At 45.6% G+C, this 19,938-nt stretch overlaps 1 protein-coding gene across 1 annotated transcript in view; it reads right to left on the bottom strand.

Moving 5' to 3' along the window:
• ptprdb (protein tyrosine phosphatase receptor type Db) overlaps nt 1-19,938 on the bottom strand; it is a 141,404-nt gene that overhangs the window by 99,225 nt on the left and 22,241 nt on the right. Inside the window, 1 exon segment of the mRNA XM_034537013.1 lies at nt 13,106-13,131. The gene's annotated coding sequence lies outside the window, so the exon portion shown is untranslated.

Here is a 19,938-nt window from a genome sequence, read left to right as displayed (position 1 = left end):
ACCTCCTTTGACTGGTGTCCAGCAGCAGCTCAACGGACTTTTTTTATAACTTTTAATCCTCTGGTTTGGGTCAAGCTTCCAATAACGCGGTGAAATAAGCATCTTTTTTGGGTCTCCCAATCGACTTCAGTCGGGTTATTTTTCTCTGGAAGTTTCGACCCCGACAGAAGACATTACGTAACAATGTTTCGTGTTAGCTGGCACATAAAGGCTACACTTTGTGTGTGTGTTTTTTTTTCTGTGTATTTGGGTCTAACGCCCAGACCACGCAGCTCGTCTGCATCGCGGAACCTCTCGCTCCTTCACGTCGGCGCCCGTGTTTTGACTCCCGGCCTGGGTGACCACGTAGGCGCACTAGAAGCACGCTTTTTGTGTGTAAAAAAACTGATCCCGGTGATGGGGGGGGGCTTGAGAACCCTTGAGCGGTTCCATTGCAGCGGGAATTTAACCAAAACGCAGGTTAACATGAGCGAGAGAGCCGTGACTTGGACTTCTGCATGAAGTCTGATGTTTGTTCGACGTCTGTGAGGAAGAGAACATAACAAAATATGCTTAATGAAAGTCCACAACAATGGCGATGAACTGGAGGGTAGGGGATATGTGCGCACAGTAGATAGACAAGTCAATTGGGCTTACACGCCCCCTCAGCAAATTATTTTCTTATTAGGTCGATGTGAAAACTAACCAGACTAAATTAAACTTCACTCTATTTTTTGGACTAGTTCCGACTCCGACTGCCAGGAACCTCAGTGTGACACTGGACAATCAACTCTCCCTGACTGCCAACATTATAGCAACAACATGCTCCTGTAGGTACATGCTGTACAACATCAGGAGAATACGACCCCTCCTCACTCAGAAGGTCTCACAGGTTCTGGTCCAGGCTCTGGTCATCTCACAGCTAGACTACTGCAACTCCCTCCTGGCAGGTCTACCTGCTAATGCCATTCGACCTCTACAGCTCATCCAGAATGCAGCTGCTCGACTGGTCTTCAACCTCCCGAAATGTACCCACACTACTCCGCTCCTCCGCGACCTTCACTGGTTACCGGTGGCCGCCCGCATCCGCTTCAAAACATTGGTACTTGCGTACCATGCTGCGAACAGATCTGGTCCGGTCTACATCCAGGACATGGTCTAACCTCACATCCAGGACATGGTCTAACCTCACACCCAGGACATGGTCAAACCGTACACCCCAGCCCGTTCACTTCGCTCGGCTTCTGCCAATCGGCTCGTAGCTCCTTCACTTCGAGCTAAACACTCAACAAAGTCACGACTGTTTGCTGTGCTGGCTCCTCATTGGTGGAACGAGCTCCCCATTGACATCAGGACAGCAGAAAGTCTCTACATCTTCCGTCGCAAACTAAAAACACATCTTTTTCGACTACACCTTGAATAGGTAGCACTTAAATGTCCCTTACCGATAGCACTTTGTTGTTTAGCACTTTAGTAGCACTTAAATGGCACTTACTGATAGTACTCTGTAGTTTAACGTTATTGAAGAAATTGTACTTGCTTGATTCTTGTTGTTCTGAGTTTGGACTCATGGTTTAATGCACTTATTGTAAGTCGCTTTGGATAAAAGCGTCAGCTAAATGACATGTAATGTAATGTAATGTAATGTAATGACTAGACAACCTTCAGACTACGGCTTGTGAAACCACCTTGAGGACTAGTAGGGACAACTACTTGTTTGTATTATGGTAAAAAACAATTTTGAGGAAGAATGCTGCAGCCGGGGAGCTATGAAATAATTCCGGTAAATTTCTCCCCAAGCAATATTAATGGGCTTATACATTCACAATGAGGAATTACTATTAGCTATTAACTATTTCAAACATATGAAATTAGGATCCTGGTTGAACATTCTTTGATAACCCTTAGAGGCTACTTATCTAAAAGATTCTGTTGTGGCTGAATATTGAGCTGATTACGAAGAAACGCAATTTTTAAAAACAAGAGTTCTCGGAGCGAGACTTGGTTGGACACAATTACGTAAACAGACGGGATCAAGAGACATTTCTTTTCCTTGTAGGAGTCTTCATTCGAGGTTTCCAGGTTTTTATAATAACAACATGAGCAGCTGTGTTGCTGCAGTGCTCTCGTTCAATACCGGACCAATTTCTATGATTGTTGTTCTTTTAATCGCTTCGACACAAAAACATATGAAAATAGGATCCAGGTAAAACAAATAAGAAAAAACTGACTTTCATGTGTACAATTGTAGTAGAAGTTCAAGACCTTTTCGGTTCTATCGTATTAACGATCGGTCCGATGTAATGATCCGGTCCGTTTTGCCTCTCGAGAGGCCAAGCTACTTAAAAATGGCACAATTACGCCAGAACAGCACAGTTTTTTGTTTGTTTTTAATTTAAGGAAGCTATTCTCTTCACGCTTACTGGAAGGAGGAAAAGCTGCAGCAGAGAGAGGCTGTAAGAAATCTACAACACGGTGAATTCCATGTCATGGCACTTTAATACGCGCGGCTTACATAAAGGGCACAAGCAACCCCGCTGTGAAGCTGTGGCACGTCTTTGTGACATAATCATATATTTCTTTTCCGATTTCCATTTGACGCCGCAATGGCGAGAAAATCTCAATGACTGCTCCCTTTGAGCAGCAGATGCTACCTGGGGTGGTGGTTTGGGGTGGGTGGGCGTCATGGAGATACGGTGACGATCCTGAATTATCATTTGGGAGGTGCATCAAATTACTCAGCGCTGTCCGAATTTTAAAGACATATTAGACGCCGTTGTGCTTCGGTGTGTGTGTGTGTGGGGAGGGGGGTCGAGCGAACGAATGACTGAGAGGGCAAAAGAAGTGAAAGAAAGTGTCCACAACACAGAGACGGGGGAGCAAGAAAAATGAATGGGCGTCATGCAGGGTGGGCGAGGAGAATTATAGCAAATGAGAACGGGCAAATGAGATATAAGAGGGAGGAAGAGCTTATAAAGTGGAGGAACTTGGCAAAAGCTTTGCCCTGTTCCATCTGCTCAGCTATCATCCTTTGAAAGGCAAAATTACACAGTACACCTAATAACCCCCGAACATCGAATTGTCTTACTTCTTTCACCGGTAAAGACAAGGTTAGCTATTTCTCACCTAAGGAACACCTGTCACATTTCTCTCGGAGGCGAGCGAGACGGGACGTTAATTTAGGCGGAATTAGATGGAGGAAGGGCGGCCGACTGCCACGGGGGGGGGCTGATATTGGAATCCCCGCAAGCGCAGGAAGGGGAGTGCTGGAGCAGAATTAGAGAGGCCTCAGAACGACTGCAACGGGCTTCCTAATGAAGCGCTCTCAGTGCCTCTCCCAATGTGACCCATTTTCTCTTTTCGCTTTCCTCTCTCCCCCCCCCCCCCATCCCCTCTCGCTGATACAGCTGCCCCCAAATTATTCACAAGGACCCAATATGCATAAATGTAATTAAAATGGCTAAAAATTATTGGAATAGATTCTTATATGCGCCGTTTCTCCGAACCATTAGTCCTTGGGCTCCAGCGGTTGAGGAGTCTGACGGGGTCAGCCTTCATTCTCGGAAGAAAATGTCACCACGGAGATGGTACATTACAATAACACGGATGAACTTTCACTTTAAAGGACACAGTGGGATTGAAAATATGTTTTAACTGTGTATGAGTGTGTGTGTGTGTGTGCGTGTGTGTCTATTCATGTGTGCGGAATCAAGATAGTTGTTATTATTTATTTTTTTAATCCTCTCTTGAGTTCTTGACTAAAATGACTTTCTGACGGATTTTCTGTGAAACTGTGAGACAATTAGGATGTGTCTTTTTCACCATTTCTGTTTGGATGTTTTCAGATTTGATTGTTCTGATTCAATGGCACTGCTTGAGAAAAATGAACAAAGGATGTGCGAGGGTTTATGACTTAAAAGTGGTCAAAATCGCAAACCCTAGCAATATAGCAAGGGGTTTTGTTAAATATCTTCCATTATTACAATATTCCCTGGAGCAACTTATTATACAGCGCTCAGACACCCACTGTAAATGTACAAGGTTGTTAGCTGAACAGATGATGATCAGTTTCCATGCTTGGAGTCTTTCCAGAGGTGCTTCTGAACATCAATCTGATCTTGGACTGGCGGAGTGAGCAAAGACTGTACATCAACTTGTGTTAGCTGGTTCACATGCTTGTTTTCTAAATAAGAGCAATATAGCCGGTTCTGAAAAAGTGAAGCCAATGCAGAAGTGCCTTGAACCTGCTTTCTCTCTAATGGCCATCAGGGGGCGACTCCTTTGGTTGGAAAAATAACTCCAATAAATGCTTGAAAATGGTTTGTTCTATTGGAGACCTCTTCAATCTAACCACTGAGCAGACTGCAGAGGAACCAAAGACAAACTGCTTCCCGAAATATGGAGAGCCCAAATGCCTTTTTAATTTTTTTATATTAGATTTACATGACAAGTATAACACTTTATATGTCTCTTTCCATTTCAGTTATTTAACTGACAATAGTTTTTACATCAGAGTTATCTGAGTCTAAGTCGTGTCTGATTTGGCTGCTTCCCCGGACTGAGTGGGTGTAAACATATTGTGCTTGATTGACATTTCCCCTCACACTCTGTTACATGTCTCATTTAAAATAATTACAAAAAAAAAAGCTGCCCGGGCTGCTAAAACTTGCTACGTCTGATGCCTTAGTGGATTGAGGGTTGATATTTGTTATGTCTCTGGCTCAGTTATACAGCGGTTATGGCTGATAACGCCGTCCCGACCAGCCGCGACGTCGCCAGCACCTACCCTCCGGTTACCCCCCAGGTTAACGCCATTAGCTATGTCCACACTTTTAGTGTAGTTTGCGCTGTTAGCATCGTTAGCTGTGAGCTGCTGCTTCATGCTTAGTTTAAGTCAAATCAAATATAGAACGTTTAATTGAATAATATCTCAACAACATTTATTGTCAGATTTCACAATGAACTGGATACATTATAAATAATACATACTCTCATTATAAATGAATCATTTAAAATAATTAAAAAAAGAACTGGATTAAAATAACAAAATACAGAAAAGAAAAAAAAACAGAAAGCTTTAAAGTGCATCTTAAAATAAAGTATACACGTATTCAATTCATTCAGGTGTGATGTCACCCAAAAAGCCACGCTAATATATTATTATCTTCTAAAAATAGAAATTTGTCTGCCACTCATTTCATCTATATTCTCCTCTCCGTTAACATCATTGTTGTGCAGTGAATTGCTGTTAGGATTCTGTTCATATTGGGCTCTTAGCTTTATTTTTCTGGGGCTTCTTTTCGTATGTGAGTGGGTAAGTTTCCTCAAAAGATGTGTGCTTTGTCTCGTAGCGGCGCTTCAGATCGCCTCTTTAATAACCGCCACGGTCTCTGAACATATGAGGTTTGAAGACTGGACCCATAAGAGTCCCTCCTTGGTGAAAGGCTCTGGTCTCGCTGTCTTTTCTCTGTCTGGAGAACGCCACGTGAAATAACTCCTCTGACTCCCGTTCCCTCCGACCGATGAGTCTCTCTTCCGGTCTCTGCCGCGCACGTCTGTGTGTGTGTGTGTGTGTGTATGTGTGTGTGTGTGTGTTTATCTCACTCGATAACGATCGGAATACCCACATTTGATCACGTGAGATGATTTACAAAGCTTGTAATTGGTCGCTGTGTTTTCTGGACCCCTAAATGAGTCCGGTTGAAAATAGAAGCGAATCCGTCAAAATGTAATCATTCTCAGTTAGCAACGGACGCAACGGCGTCTGCGTCGCACCACGGCACCAAGCGGGGGAACAGTACCAACAAAGCCAACGCCATGTTGAGCGCCGTGTGGAGGAAATAGAACTGATCCCAATCTGTCATTCGGCCTCTTTAGAGACACCTTTGACTGGCCTGAGCGATGACACAATATCGCCTTAACGACGTTATCAGTTGACAAATTAGTAGCATCAGCGCCGCTCTTCACTTAGAGGCTCAACAATCTGACACTTTGTTTGTACGCTGTTGGTTTTTCTGCAGCGATGCCCTCCTCTCTTCACATCAGGAAGCAGGAGCAGATTTCTCCTGTCATCGCTCCTGCGGCTGTATGAATGCGCGTGTAGGTGTGTGTTGTGTTTGTGTGTGTGTGTGTGTGTGTGTGTGTGTGTGAGTGTGTGTGTGTGTGTGAGTGTGTGTGTGTGTTTGTTTCTTCCCAAGCATCTGCCGTCATGCTGCTGGTGAAAAACGAGGTGCACATAAGTCATCCAGTGAGAGGTAGTCACTAATAGGATAGAGGCTGCTCCACAGGAATGAGCTATGGCCTTATTACCCACCTCACTTCCGTGCAGTCGGTGTCCTCCCATAAAGGCACAACAACACTGTTCCCGTCCTCTCCCCTACACATGCTCCATCCATCCATCCATCCATCCATCTCCTCCCCCCAGCCTCTTTACTTGCCCTCCTTCCCTCCACACTTCTTTTTTCTTTCTCCCCCCCCCCACTCTTCCTCTTCTCCTTGCCACTTCCTTCTCTCCCCACCTCGAGCACCTGATTTCCACCATGCATTAAAATAGCCTCTTCCGTACCGCTCCCCTCCGCATGGCGTCTACCTGATTTACTCAGATCTCCTACTTACCCCCTCTCTCCCTCTCTCTCTCTCTCTCTCTCTCTCTCTCTCTCTCTCTCTCTCTCTCTCCTTCCTCTCTGCTCCAATCCTACCTCAACATGACCTCATCCCTCTCCTCTCCTCTCTTCTTTCATTTCCTTTCCTTTCCTCTCCTCTCCATACTCTTCTAAACTTTCATCATATGCCTCTCTGCTTGAGCTATTAATCTCTCTCTGTTCTCGCTCGGTCCTCCTTATCCCTTTGGCTCCTTTCCTCCCTCCCTCGCTCCCTCCTTCTCACCCCTATCCCCCCCCCCCTACCACCACCACCACCACCACCACCACCTTCCCCCTGCCTCTCTCTCGCCTCAGCACCTGCTTTTGGTATAGCTGTCTAGACTGGCAATGAAATGAGGATGGAGAGAGATGGAGGAGGTGGATAGGCGCAAAAACACGGGAGGATAAGAGCGGGGAAAAGAGACACTTCTGAGGAGGAGTGTTTGAGGAGAGAGATAAGAAGAGAGCATGACATGAAAGAGTGTGGATTTATTGTAAAAAAAAATAGGGTTTGCGATCTGAAGTGGAGTTGTTCATTTTTAGAAGAAAAGAAAACCCACTACTTCTCCACTCATTTTGAGTTGTCAGTTCTTGTTGTTTGATGTTGGGGTTTTTTTTGCACAAAAAAAGATTTTTTTTGCCGTCTTCCAGAGAACACAACAGCAATCATTTTGCCACGGTTCACTCACTTCACACCCGCTGAACACCTCTGTCCACTCCTGGATGACAGAGGAGTGGAGTGGACCCCCCCCCCCCCACCCTCACACATTTTTCTCCATGAGACCTTTCCAATTCACACATAGCATCAAAGCGGAGAAACGTGATCCGTTTTTCTTCCTGATGAGCGACTTTATGAATGAATGTTTTTGGCTGCCGTGAGTCCCGTCGTATCGCGAATACAGGGGGTGGCGGAGGAGGAGGAGGAGGAGGAGGAGGAAGAGGAGGAGGAGGAGGAGGAGGAGGAGGAGAAGAGAGGCAGAAAGAAGTGAGTAAAGGAAAAAAGAAAAGAAATGAAGGCCTCAGTTGAGTGATGAGGTAAACGAGGACAAACAGATGCTGGATTACATCTTTATATGACAGATACACACACACACACAGTTTGTTTGATGGTCTGCGTGTTCGTGTGGTTCCGAGTGTGTGTGTGTGTCTGTGTGTGTGTGTGTGTGTGTGTGTGTGCTTGACAGGAGGAGGTGTCCTGCCTGTCTGTAACAGGATGTGATAATTAACCTTTCTCCCGCTGAGCGAAAGCTATTAAAGCGAAGGCTTTTAAACGAGTTGCATCACGAACACAACACATTCCACAACTTAAGTTGTAGCAATACAGCGACAGTGTGCGCGGGACGGGTTCTATATTGATCTATATTCTATATTTCTATATTTATCTACGTATTTAGCCAGCCATCGAAGGTGGGCCTTCGTATACTGTGTTGATTCATCTCTAACAGGTTTTCATGGAACGGCAGTTAAATAAAAAATCTACCCGTATCTATAAAGAAGGATTTGTGCTTAAAATAAACGCACCCGACCATCTTTCCACATCATCTTTGCATTATCTTAAATCAGACAAAAACTTGCTTTCTTGAAAAATATATACATACTTTATAAATTATACCAAATAAATGAAATAAAAAAGCGATCTCCTTCTGTTGATTTCCTCTCGTCAGGTAAACCATATATATATATATATATATATATATATATATATATATATATATATATATATATACATTTCGGCGGAGTTAAAGGCAGGGTTGGGAATCTTCTTCATAAAACTTTTCTTGTTTCTCATTACATCCCGACAGCGATCAATTAATCAAAGTTTGGTATCTGCGGCTGTTTCAGGGATGTAATAAACCCCGTCCAATCACTTCATTAGGCTGGGATGAAATGATTGGACGGGCCTGTCTAACTTCCTGCTAGCTTACCGCTGTGTGTACTGACCAAAGCCGCGTAGTTAACGTTCATTGTGGTCATTCTGGAGGCGTGGCTCCAGAAGGCCTGACGGGACCGGCTGGCAGTGATGCCGACTTGGAGACTTTCTCACTAGATAGCCCTGCCAGCTACCACTAAGAAAATAAGGGTTGGCAACACTGGGCAGGGTTTTTTGGGTTAGATCAACATCTAGCATACCGCCACTAGTTTCTCAAGATTACCAACCCGATCTTTAACAGGCTCTGGTTCATTTTCTCTCATCAGTAAACAACTAAACAAAATGTAAGCTAGCATTTCATAGTAGATTTAATGTTATAAGAAGGCAATTATCAGAACAATCAGAACATTCAGGCTCCTTCGTGTGGCTTGACGGTGTACTGCAGATACAAATGTTAAATAAAAGGCTATGGAATTTATTTGGTGACCCAAAAAAAAAGAAGAGAATCTGCCGCGACCCTCCTGTGGGTCCCGACCCACTGCTATAATTAATACAAAATATCTGTATCTGTTTGGTTGGTGCCCAGGGTTGGACAACGAGCACCTCGTGACTGTACAGTACCACAAAGATATGCACAGAAGAATGAACAAAACCCCCACAGTCTCAAGCAAGCGCCAATGTGGCAGATTGGGCCAATAGTAGAGAGTAACATATGACTATGTGCCCCCCCCCCCCCTCCTCCAAGTGAGTCTCCAGTAGCAGCGGGCTAGCCAATCCTTAGCCACTAATGAGGCTCAACATAGATTCTGTCCCAACAGAGCCCACTCCAAACACTAGACACACACACAAGGAGGGAGACAGAGACCAAGACGTAGACGCATGCCCTCACACACACACACACACACACACACACACACACACACACACACACACACACACACACACAGACAGATATCTAACACACAAACCTGGGCACCAGAGCAAATAAAACACTAAGGGGCACACCAACATGTCACGTGTTGGGTAAAAACCTTGTCGTTACAATTGTGGGTCTTTTTATGTCTTAACTTCTTTGAAAGGATTGGCCGCCCTCTCTCCCGGTCCTCAGATCTGAAGCAGGTGTGAGTGACTTGGACGAAATTCAGCAGTAGTTACAGTATGACAGCGTTTTATCAATAATGATGCCACATTTCATATTAAAATGCAGGGTAAATAAAACCAAGTGTCTGTTTTTCCTCTAAATTGTTGGAGCCCAATTATATTTTGGTTATTGTGAATATGTGTGGGGTTTAAATGTGATTATAGCTTCTTTCAAATTCTTCTGGTAGAAAAAGGATGACTATCCTCGTTTGTTTTTGTGTGGCTTCGGTTCTGGGAGTCACCAAAGTCAGAAATGTCTAAATGTGATCCATACAGCCTAGGAGCATAAAGCTAAAGGTGGGTGTCGTATCTTTCAAGTGGCAGTGATGTTGAAGAATGAGGATGAAGGAATCTCCGCGGACACTGTTCTTTCTGTTATAATAGAGTTTATTACAGAGAGGAATCACAGGTCAGGACGAGCGTCTAGATCGCTCGGAGAAGCTTCTCAGCCAAACGGAAGATCTGACTAGATCATGCAAGGCAGCTAGTTTTATAGAGGCGATATTGTGACAGAAACTGGGGATAACACACAGGAGCCTCTAAACCAAACACATGTGTTTCAGACCCAAGGGCGAGCACCATACATCAAAGCGTGAGATAACATAGGCCTCTAATCTAAGCACACACGTTCCAGACAGGCACAGACCCCCCCCCCCCTCCAACATATCAAAGGGCATTATCTTGAGGGGCCACTGACCGAAAGCACATGTTAATCGGTATGTTGGAAATCGATCTTTTAAGGCAGCTGAGAATACACCTCATGGGCAATCTTGACAAACAAGCAAAAGTACGCTACTTTTTCATAATTGTTCAACCGAAAAAATTTGGCCCAGTGTTGCCAACTGTTTTCCAATGAAAGCCGCTCGCAGCAATAGCACCAAAAGTCGCTAAATCTGGCGAGAAACACTGACAGTTTGTCACGTCACTCACTACTACTTTTGGGAAGAATGAAATGATTGGACGGGCTTATTGCTGTCCTGTGACAGCCACAGATACCACATGTTCTTTTATGTAGGCCACAAACACTTCGAACACTTGGACTTCGCACTGAACAGCACTTTAGCCCACCCACTGGTGCAATACTAATACGTTTAAGTACTTTTTAATTTTTTAATTATTTATTTTATACACTTTATCCACTTTATTCTATTTCTACTCCGTCTGTATATATAATATTATTCTTGTTTTTACTCTTTTATCTTATTTCTGTTATTATACTACTTGTTTTTTTACTTATTACTGTGAGCAATGCTGCTGTAATCCTGTAATTTCCCCACTGAGGGACTAATAAAGGATTATCTTATCTTATCTTATCTTATGCCACAGCATTTAAGTTCATCGATTGCCATCAGGACGTAACGTTTTTTTTATGTAAGATTACCAACCCTGCCTTTCAAGTGAGGTGTTGTCAGTTATTCTGGCTCATAAAACTGCTCCGGTTCGGTCCAGCTCGGTGCAGCTATGTTGGGTACGATCATAGACTGTTTATAACAAGTGGACGTCGTCATCGTGATGTCACCCGTTGGTTAGTAGACTGTCGTTATGAAGCTTTCCGTTGGAATTCTTGGCTTTTATGCAACAAGTGAAGGGAAGTTCCCGTATTCGGAGTGACGTAGAGACGCCGTCTACGGCTCTGTTAGTGGCAGCGACCTGTCAATCACAGTAAGTCCGCCCTAAAGCATACCCTGCCTTATGGTCTGTTTGACTCTAAATGGGACCGTAAGTTACATAATGAACATCACGCTGTATTGAAGAAGACTTGAAACTAGAGACTGAGACAATAAACTCATGTTTACAATGTTTACTGAGGGAATAAATCAAGTAGAGTCATTGTCTCATAGACTTCTATACAATCTGACTTCTATTAGCAACCAGAGGAGTCGCCCCCTGGTGGGCAGTAGTGTTTAAGACACTTATGCATCAGCTTCAGGCTTCTTGCCTGGGCACATTGTGAGGTCATTACACTACATGTGCCAAAAAGAATAATACAAGCGTAAATTGCCCAGTCTGCAACGAATGTAACAGAGTGTGAGGGGAAATGTCAATCAAGCACAATATGTTTACGCCCACTCAGTCCGGGGAAGCAGCCAAATCAGACACATCAATGACTTAGACTCAGACAACTCTGATGTAAAAACTATTGTCAGTTAAATAAGTGAAATGCAAAGAGACATATAAAGTTTTATACCTTTCATCTAAATCTAATATTAAATAAAAAAATTAAAAAGGCATTTAGGTTAGGGAAGCAGTTTGTCTTTGGTTCCTCTGCAGTCTGCTCAGTGGTTAGATTGAAGAGGTCTCCAATAGAACAAACCACAATAGGAGGATTTATTATATTCTATAACTGTTGATCCAAAGATCTTTGTCTCTTTTTGCCCTTTGAATTTTCAGTCTGCTTGAACCATTGAAAAGATGTTTTTTTCCTCCATGTACCAAACATAACTTTGTTTTGCAAACTCTTCATAGATTTCTTTTTACAAGCTGAGAGCATGCAAGACATTTCATAAAAGAGAAGTACTCTCAGCCATCTGAACATAACAAATCCTAAATGAATATTAACATTTGATTGCAGGTTTCAAGGAAAACCTAACATATACACTTTCATGTTCTTTTTCTATGCATTTTACTATATTCGGCCCTTTTGGGGCTCCATGTATCATGAGTATGCGTTGAAATAAAAAGGCGGTGGGGGGGAGGGGTTATGAATTGTTTCTTCACTATTCAAAAGACATTCAAAGTTCCAACACACACACACACACACACACACACACACACACACACACACACACACACAAATCACAAGGTCAGACGGCCGTAACATGTTTCATTTTCTTCTTGGAAATATTGCGAGTCTGCTGATATTATTACGGAGCACCGCAGTCTGAAAGTAATAAATTTGAGATATACTAAGGCTGAAACCTGTAATCCACAAATAAACAATAACACTGGCCTTGCCTTTTAAAAAACTATAAGGCAGGGTTTATTTCTTTTTCTTTGCAGACATACCCGGTTATGACTAACAGCTTGTGACAGGCAGATTAGGTTGCAAGAAAGCGAGGAAGAGGATTTAGCGCTTATGATATATCTTATAGATTGAAGGCCGTTTAATAACAAATGGACGTAAGGGATGTAAAAACACGTGCTGTATAATTCCAACATAAAGTGTCCTACTGGCTGCTGATTTTTTGTTCGCTGTGTGCGATTCTGACCACGGCTCCACCAGGGGAGTGCAGTGGGAGTGTTACCCAGAGTGTCTCTTTGTTATCTTAACACAGTGTTATTGTGTTCCAGCGAGCGAGATTTCGGAGCCAAATCTTCGTCTTTTTTTTTTTTTTGAGGACGCAGATTGTTTCGTGCCGCACACGCCACGCCAAGTGCTGATGGCGTGCTGCGTTTTTATGGGCTTGAAAATCAGTGGGAGAAAAGTACAAGAGAGAGGGAAAACACAAGATGAGACTCTGTCTCTCTCTCTTACCTTAAGAAGCACTTCAACACGTCAAACTGCAAAGAGAAAAAGGGGAGAGGGGTATAAAGAAGAGAGAGGGAGAAAAAAGAAGAAGATTGAAATTAGATTACCATTATCACCGCGAAATAACAACCAGTCTGCGAGATCATTTTTCTAGTCCAGAGTTAGGAATTACAGGAAATTATCATTATCTTCAAGTGGGTGAAGTGTGTACGATTTGGCGCCATCTAGCGCCGGGGTTGCAGATTGCAGCCAACTGGGTGGGGTGGGGGGGGGGGGGGGGGGGGGGGGAACGTCCCTATCTAGAGCCAGCGTTTGAGAGGAGAGGATAAAAGCAATTTTCAGGTGATAATAAACTACAGAAAACATACTTAATGATGCTATGTTCCATTTCTGCAAACAGGCCTCACTAAATGCAACGCGGTGCCTTTTATTCCGTGTGTTAATGTTTCATGTCCAGCGCAGGTGGGTTTCGATAGCGTTCACTGGGGATGTGGACTAGATCTTGACATGGAAGCGGTTTCTGCTGCACTGAATTCCATTTGACGGCTTGAAAACAAATCCTAAAAGAGGCTGCTCTTGAATCTGCTTTTGAGGGGGGCTGTTTAAGAGAAAAAAACGTGCAGAGTTTAAATAAACAGACAAAGAAGAAGGTAAAAAAAAGAAGGAAAAAAAAAAAGCCCTCCAGAAATAGCCCCCTCGTGGATTTGCTGAATCTCTGGAACATGTACAATGTTTATTCGTCTCCTCGTTGCTTTCTGCAGCTCGAGACTTTGTGTGACCCCGGTAGAGCGGTGCAGGAAGTTGGGAGACGGAGACTGGCTTGTTGGGTGCTTGTCTTCCCTTGCCAACCGATGGCCCTCTGTACTTCACACTGCTACGCCCCCCCTGGCTGCCACACATTGGACATTGCGGCCTTGGAAAGAGACGACGCAAACACCTTTAAGCTGCCAGTACTCGTCAGAAGAGCTCATCGACTGGGCAAATACACACACATACACGCACACACACACACACACACGCACACACACACACACACACACACACACAGGCCACCTCTGCCACTCTTCATGCGAACAACGGAGTGTCTTCCAGGAGCGACTGGACTAACGCAGTCGCACGATGACTTTGGAAACATGGCGGACTGTCTTGACCTTTCAAACCGAGTGTTCACGCTCTCCTTCCGTCAGCGTGGCTGAGCTGAACTTGACCGTGAGAGTGAGCGTGAGCGCTGCTTCCCACAGGATTTTTTGCGAGGCTGCGGTTGGGTGGAGGGTCCCGGGGGGGTCATGCTCTTAGAAACAATGTTGTGCTCTGGTACAAATAATGAAACATTTCCTAATAAACATGATGAGAATAGATAAGAATACGTGAAGGGGACAGCGTTCGTGCTTCAAGGCGGTTCAGGCATGACATTACCCGTCAGGCGAACAGTCGTTCCAGCCAACCAGGCTGGACTGTCCTCTGGAACATCCTCGAGCAGAGGGCCCCCCCGTCCCAACGAGCACGAGAGCTTGGCTTATGTTTGCCGTAGGTAAGGCGTGCGCCAGACAATGCGCAATCAGAGAAAGGCTCCGCCAGTTGTCGCACCATTGGAATTCAGCATTTAACTGTTGTACCAACTTTACTTCACTTTAATTCAATATCGACGTGGCTGAGTATCCAACAAAGACAGCCATATGTCAAATTGTATACACAAATTTCATTCCATACGTCATTATAAAGCATTTAATACTGGACATGTTTCTTTACACGGGTCGTATTAAAGGCAATAAATTAAGTCCATAAGTTTATGGTTAATTATAATTCCTCCTCGGCATTGTGCTGGGTGGTTTATGACACTTTCCTGGTAACGCTTCTTTAAAGTTTAATTAGTTTGTGCGCCCTCTACTATGCGCATGCTCGTAGCTCGCGTGCCAATCTGTGGGGGCCCGCACCATGCCAGTAAAAACAAAAGCTTAGGTCCGCGGCCCCTGGAGGCGGCGAGGCGTGCTGTAAAGCTCACAGCTGGAATCAGAGAGCCACCATCTCCCTGTAGCGGTGGGTACCGAAAAGCGGTGCCAATAGGACCGGTACCTACCGGACCGAAACTTTCGGTGCCTGAGCCGATTGAAATACTTTGTTTACACTACTCTGATGACTCCGCCCAGGCAGCAGGTAACGATCGCCTATCGTTTATATATGCGGCCGCAATAATCATCTCATGTCCGTCATCTTGTTTTCATCATCATTGGAGGCCCAGGTGTTCCCCTTAATGTTTGGACCAAGAGGCCCAAGTGTTCCCCTTAATGTCTGGACCAAGGGGCCCAGGTGTTCCCCTTAATGTCTGGACCAAGGGGCCCAGGTGTTCCCCTCAATGTTTGGACCAAGAGGCCCAAGTGTTCCCCTTAATGTCTGGACCAAGGGGCCCAGGTGTTCCCCTTAATGTCTGGACCAAGAGGCCCAAGTGTTCCCCTCAATGTCTGGACCAAGGGGCCCAGGTGTCCCCCTCAATGTTTGGACCAAGGGGCCCCGGTGTTCCCCTCAATGTCTGGACCAAGGGGCCCAGGTGTTCCCCTCAATGTCTGGACAAAGGGGCCCCGGTGTTCCCCTCAATGTTTGGACCAAGGGGCCCCGGTGTTCCCCTCAATGTTTGGACCAAGGGGCCCAACATGTACAATGTTTATTCGTCTCCTCGTTGCTTTCTGCAGCTCGAGACTTTGTGTGACCCCGGTAGAGCGGTGCAGGAAGTTGGGAGACGGAGACTGGCTTGTTGGGTGCTTGTCTTCCCTTGCCAACCGATGGCCCTCTGTACTTCACACTGCTACGCCCCCCCTGGCTGCCACACATTGGACATTGCGGCCTTGGAAAGAGACGACGCAAACACCTTTAAGCTGCCAGTACTCGTCAGAAGAGCTCATCGACTGGGCAAATACACACACATACACGCACACTCACACACACACACGCACACACACGCACACACACACACACACACACACACAGGCCACCTCTGCCACTCTTCATGCGAACAACTGAGTGTCTTCCAGGAGCGACTGGACTAACGCAGTCGCACGATGACTTTGGAAACATGGCGGACTGTCTTGACCTTTCAAACCGAGTGTTCACGCTCTCCTTCCGTCAGCGTGGCTGAGCTGAACTTGACCGTGAGAGTGAGCGTGAGCGCTGCTTCCCACAGGATTTTTTGCGAGGCTGCGGTTGGGTGGAGGGTCCCGGGGGGGTCATGCTCTTAGAAACAATGTTGTGCTCTGGTACAAATAATGAAACATTTCCTAATAAACATGATGAGAATAGATAAGAATACGTGAAGGGGACAGCGTTCGTGCTTCAAGGCGGTTCAGGCATGACATTACCCGTCAGGCGAACAGTCGTTCCAGCCAACCAGGCTGGACTGTCCTCTGGAACATCCTCGAGCAGAGGGCCCCCCCGTCCCAACGAGCACGAGAGCTTGGCTTATGTTTGCCGTAGGTAAGGCGTGCGCCAGACAATGCGCAATCAGAGAAAGGCTCCGCCAGTTGTCGCACCATTGGAATTCAGCATTTAACTGTTGTATCAACTTTACTTCACTTTAATTCAATATCGACGTGGCTGAGTATCCAACAAAGACAGCCATATGTCAAATTGTATAGACAAATTTCATTCCATACGTCATTATAAAGCATTTAATACTGGACATGTTTCTTTACACGGGTCGTATTAAAGGCAATAAATTAAGTCCATAAGTTTATGGTTAATTATAATTCCTCCTCGGCATTGTGCTGGGTGGTTTATGACACTTTCCTGGTAACGCTTCTTTAAAGTTTAATTAGTTTGTGCGCCCTCGACTATGCGCATGCTCGTAGCTCGCGTGCCAATCTGTGGGGGCCCGCACCATGCCAGTAAAAACAAAAGCTTAGGTCCGCGGCCCCTGGAGGCGGCGAGGCGTGCTGTAAAGCTCACAGCTGGAATCAGAGAGCCACCATCTCCCTGTAGCGGTGGGTACCGAAAAGCGGTGCCAATAGGACCGGTACCTACCGGACCGAAACTTTCGGTGCCTGAGCCGATTGAAATACTTTGTTTACACTACTCTGATGACTCCGCCCAGGCAGCAGGTAACGATCGCCTATCGTTTATATATGCGGCCGCAATAATCATCTCATGTCCGTCATCTTGTTTTCATCATCATTGGAGGCCCAGGTGTTCCCCTTAATGTTTGGACCAAGAGGCCCAAGTGTTCCCCTTAATGTCTGGACCAAGGGGCCCAGGTGTTCCCCTTAATGTCTGGACCAAGGGGCCCAGGTGTTCCCCTCAATGTTTGGACCAAGAGGCCCAAGTGTTCCCCTTAATGTCTGGACCAAGGGGCCCAGGTGTTCCCCTTAATGTCTGGACCAAGGGGCCCAGGTGTTCCCCTTAATGTCTGGACCAAGGGGCCCAGGTGTCCCCCTTAATGTCTGGACCAAGAGGCCCAGGTGTTCCCCTTAATGTCTGGACCAAGGGGCCCAGGTGTTCCCCTTAATGTCTGGACCAAGGGGCCCAGGTGTTCCCCTCAATGTCTGGACCAAGGGGCCCAGGTGTCCCCCTCAATGTTTGGACCAAGGGGCCCCGGTGTTCCCCTCAATGTTTGGACCAAGGGGCCCCGGTGTTCCCCTCAATGTTTGGACCAAGGGGCCCCGGTGTTCCCCTCAATGTTTGGACCAAGGGGCCCCGGTGTTCCCCTCAATGTTTGGACCAAGGGGCCCCGGTGTTCCCCTCAATGTTTGGACCAAGGGGCCCCGGTGTTCCCCTCAATGTTTGGACCAAGGGGCCCAACATGTACAATGTTTATTCGTCTCCTCGTTGCTTTCTGCAGCTCGAGACTTTGTGTGACCCCGGTAGAGCGGTGCAGGAAGTTGGGAGACGGAGACTGGCTTGTTGGGTGCTTGTCTTCCCTTGCCAACCGATGGCCCTCTGTACTTCACACTGCTACGCCCCCCCTGGCTGCCACACATTGGACATTGCGGCCTTGGAAAGAGACGACGCAAACACCTTTAAGCTGCCAGTACTCGTCAGAAGAGCTCATCGACTGGGCAAATACACACACATACACGCACACACACACGCACACACACACACACACACACACAGGCCACCTCTGCCACTCTTCATGCGAACAACTGAGTGTCTTCCAGGAGCGACTGGACTAACGCAGTCGCACGATGACTTTGGAAACATGGCGGACTGTCTTGACCTTTCAAACCGAGTGTTCACGCTCTCCTTCCGTCAGCGTGGCTGAGCTGAACTTGACCGTGAGAGTGAGCGTGAGCGCTGCTTCCCACAGGATTTTTTGCGAGGCTGCGGTTGGGTGGAGGGTCCCGGGGGGGTCATGCTCTTAGAAACAATGTTGTGCTCTGGTACAAATAATGAAACATTTCCTAATAAACATGATGAGAATAGATAAGAATACGTGAAGGGGACAGCGTTCGTGCTTCAAGGCGGTTCAGGCATGACATTACCCGTCAGGCGAACAGTCGTTCCAGCCAACCAGGCTGGACTGTCCTCTGGAACATCCTCGAGCAGAGGGCCCCCCCGTCCCAACGAGCACGAGAGCTTGGCTTATGTTTGCCGTAGGTAAGGCGTGCGCCAGACAATGCGCAATCAGAGAAAGGCTCCGCCAGTTGTCGCCACCATTGGAATTCAGCAGAGAGAGCGACTTCATTCTCTGCTCAGACAGACTACTACTAATTAAATGAATGCTCTGAATGTGGAAACATTTTTTGACACCAAAAGGATAAGGCAGCGACTTTTGTCATCCGTCAAAGACAATTTGGTGTGAAGAGGCGAAGATACTTTTGTAAAACTATTCAGAGGGAGAGGAAAAAAAGGTGGCTGACAGAAAACATTGTGTTGAAATAAGAACGTGTTGAAAATGTTTTTTAGAAAGTGACAACCAAATGAGACACACTTACACATCTGTGTCACCGCCAACTCGCATTTTGTACCGTTGAGTTTAAACATTTTTTTATTGTAGTCTTGAGAGAATATTTTAATACTAGGTGAAGATGCTAATTTAGTATTATTGGCATGATGTTGTACAATGAAAGTAACATAATGGCACATTTGAAACACTATTATGTGTAACGTGTGTTGCTTAATGGGACGTAAAGTCTCTAATTAAACTTAAGAACAAAGAATATGACACCATATCCATACGCTCCAGACCCAATCTGACACCCATGAATGCACACACACGCACACACACACAGACACACACACACACACACACACACACACACACACACACACACAGACACAGCGATCAGAGTGTTTCATTAGTGAGGAGCAGATAGATTACCCTCCCGAAGGAGCCATTGACCAAGAGGCCATTGATCTACTGAGCTAAGCCAATCTGTGCGTGTATGAGTGTGTGTGTGTGTGTGTGTGTGTGTGTGTGTGAGTGTGTGTGTGCGTCTATGGAAAGTAGCCTACTGATGGAGTCTTTAAGTTGTTCGAGTAAGCAGCACAGTAAATCTAATCCAGTTGTGTTTAATGGAGAGAGAAAGAAACAGGCAGTTGACATATTCATTAGGTCCAATTACTCCGTCCAATCCCTGCCATCGCACTCACTCACTCACCAGATGAGAGAGAATCAGCGGAATTTATGTCCACAAGCAAAAAAGAAGCAAAAAAAAAAAACAAAACAAGATTGATAGGACTCAAATGATGAATACAAAAAACAGATTTATTTCACTTGCTGAATGACAACACAGTGCTTTGGGAAGGCGTCTGAGATCATTTGATCCCCCCCCCCATCAGAGTGCTGAAGTCTAAATCAATCCGGCTAAAACTGGAATTACTCAATTAGAGCGGCCTTATTGATGATTTAA

The sequence above is a fragment of the Cyclopterus lumpus genome, chromosome 1 (genome assembly GCF_009769545.1).
Source record: "Cyclopterus lumpus isolate fCycLum1 chromosome 1, fCycLum1.pri, whole genome shotgun sequence".
Classification (NCBI taxonomy): Eukaryota; Metazoa; Chordata; class Actinopteri; order Perciformes; family Cyclopteridae; genus Cyclopterus; species Cyclopterus lumpus.
This window is presented reverse-complemented; position numbering and strand designations above follow the sequence as displayed.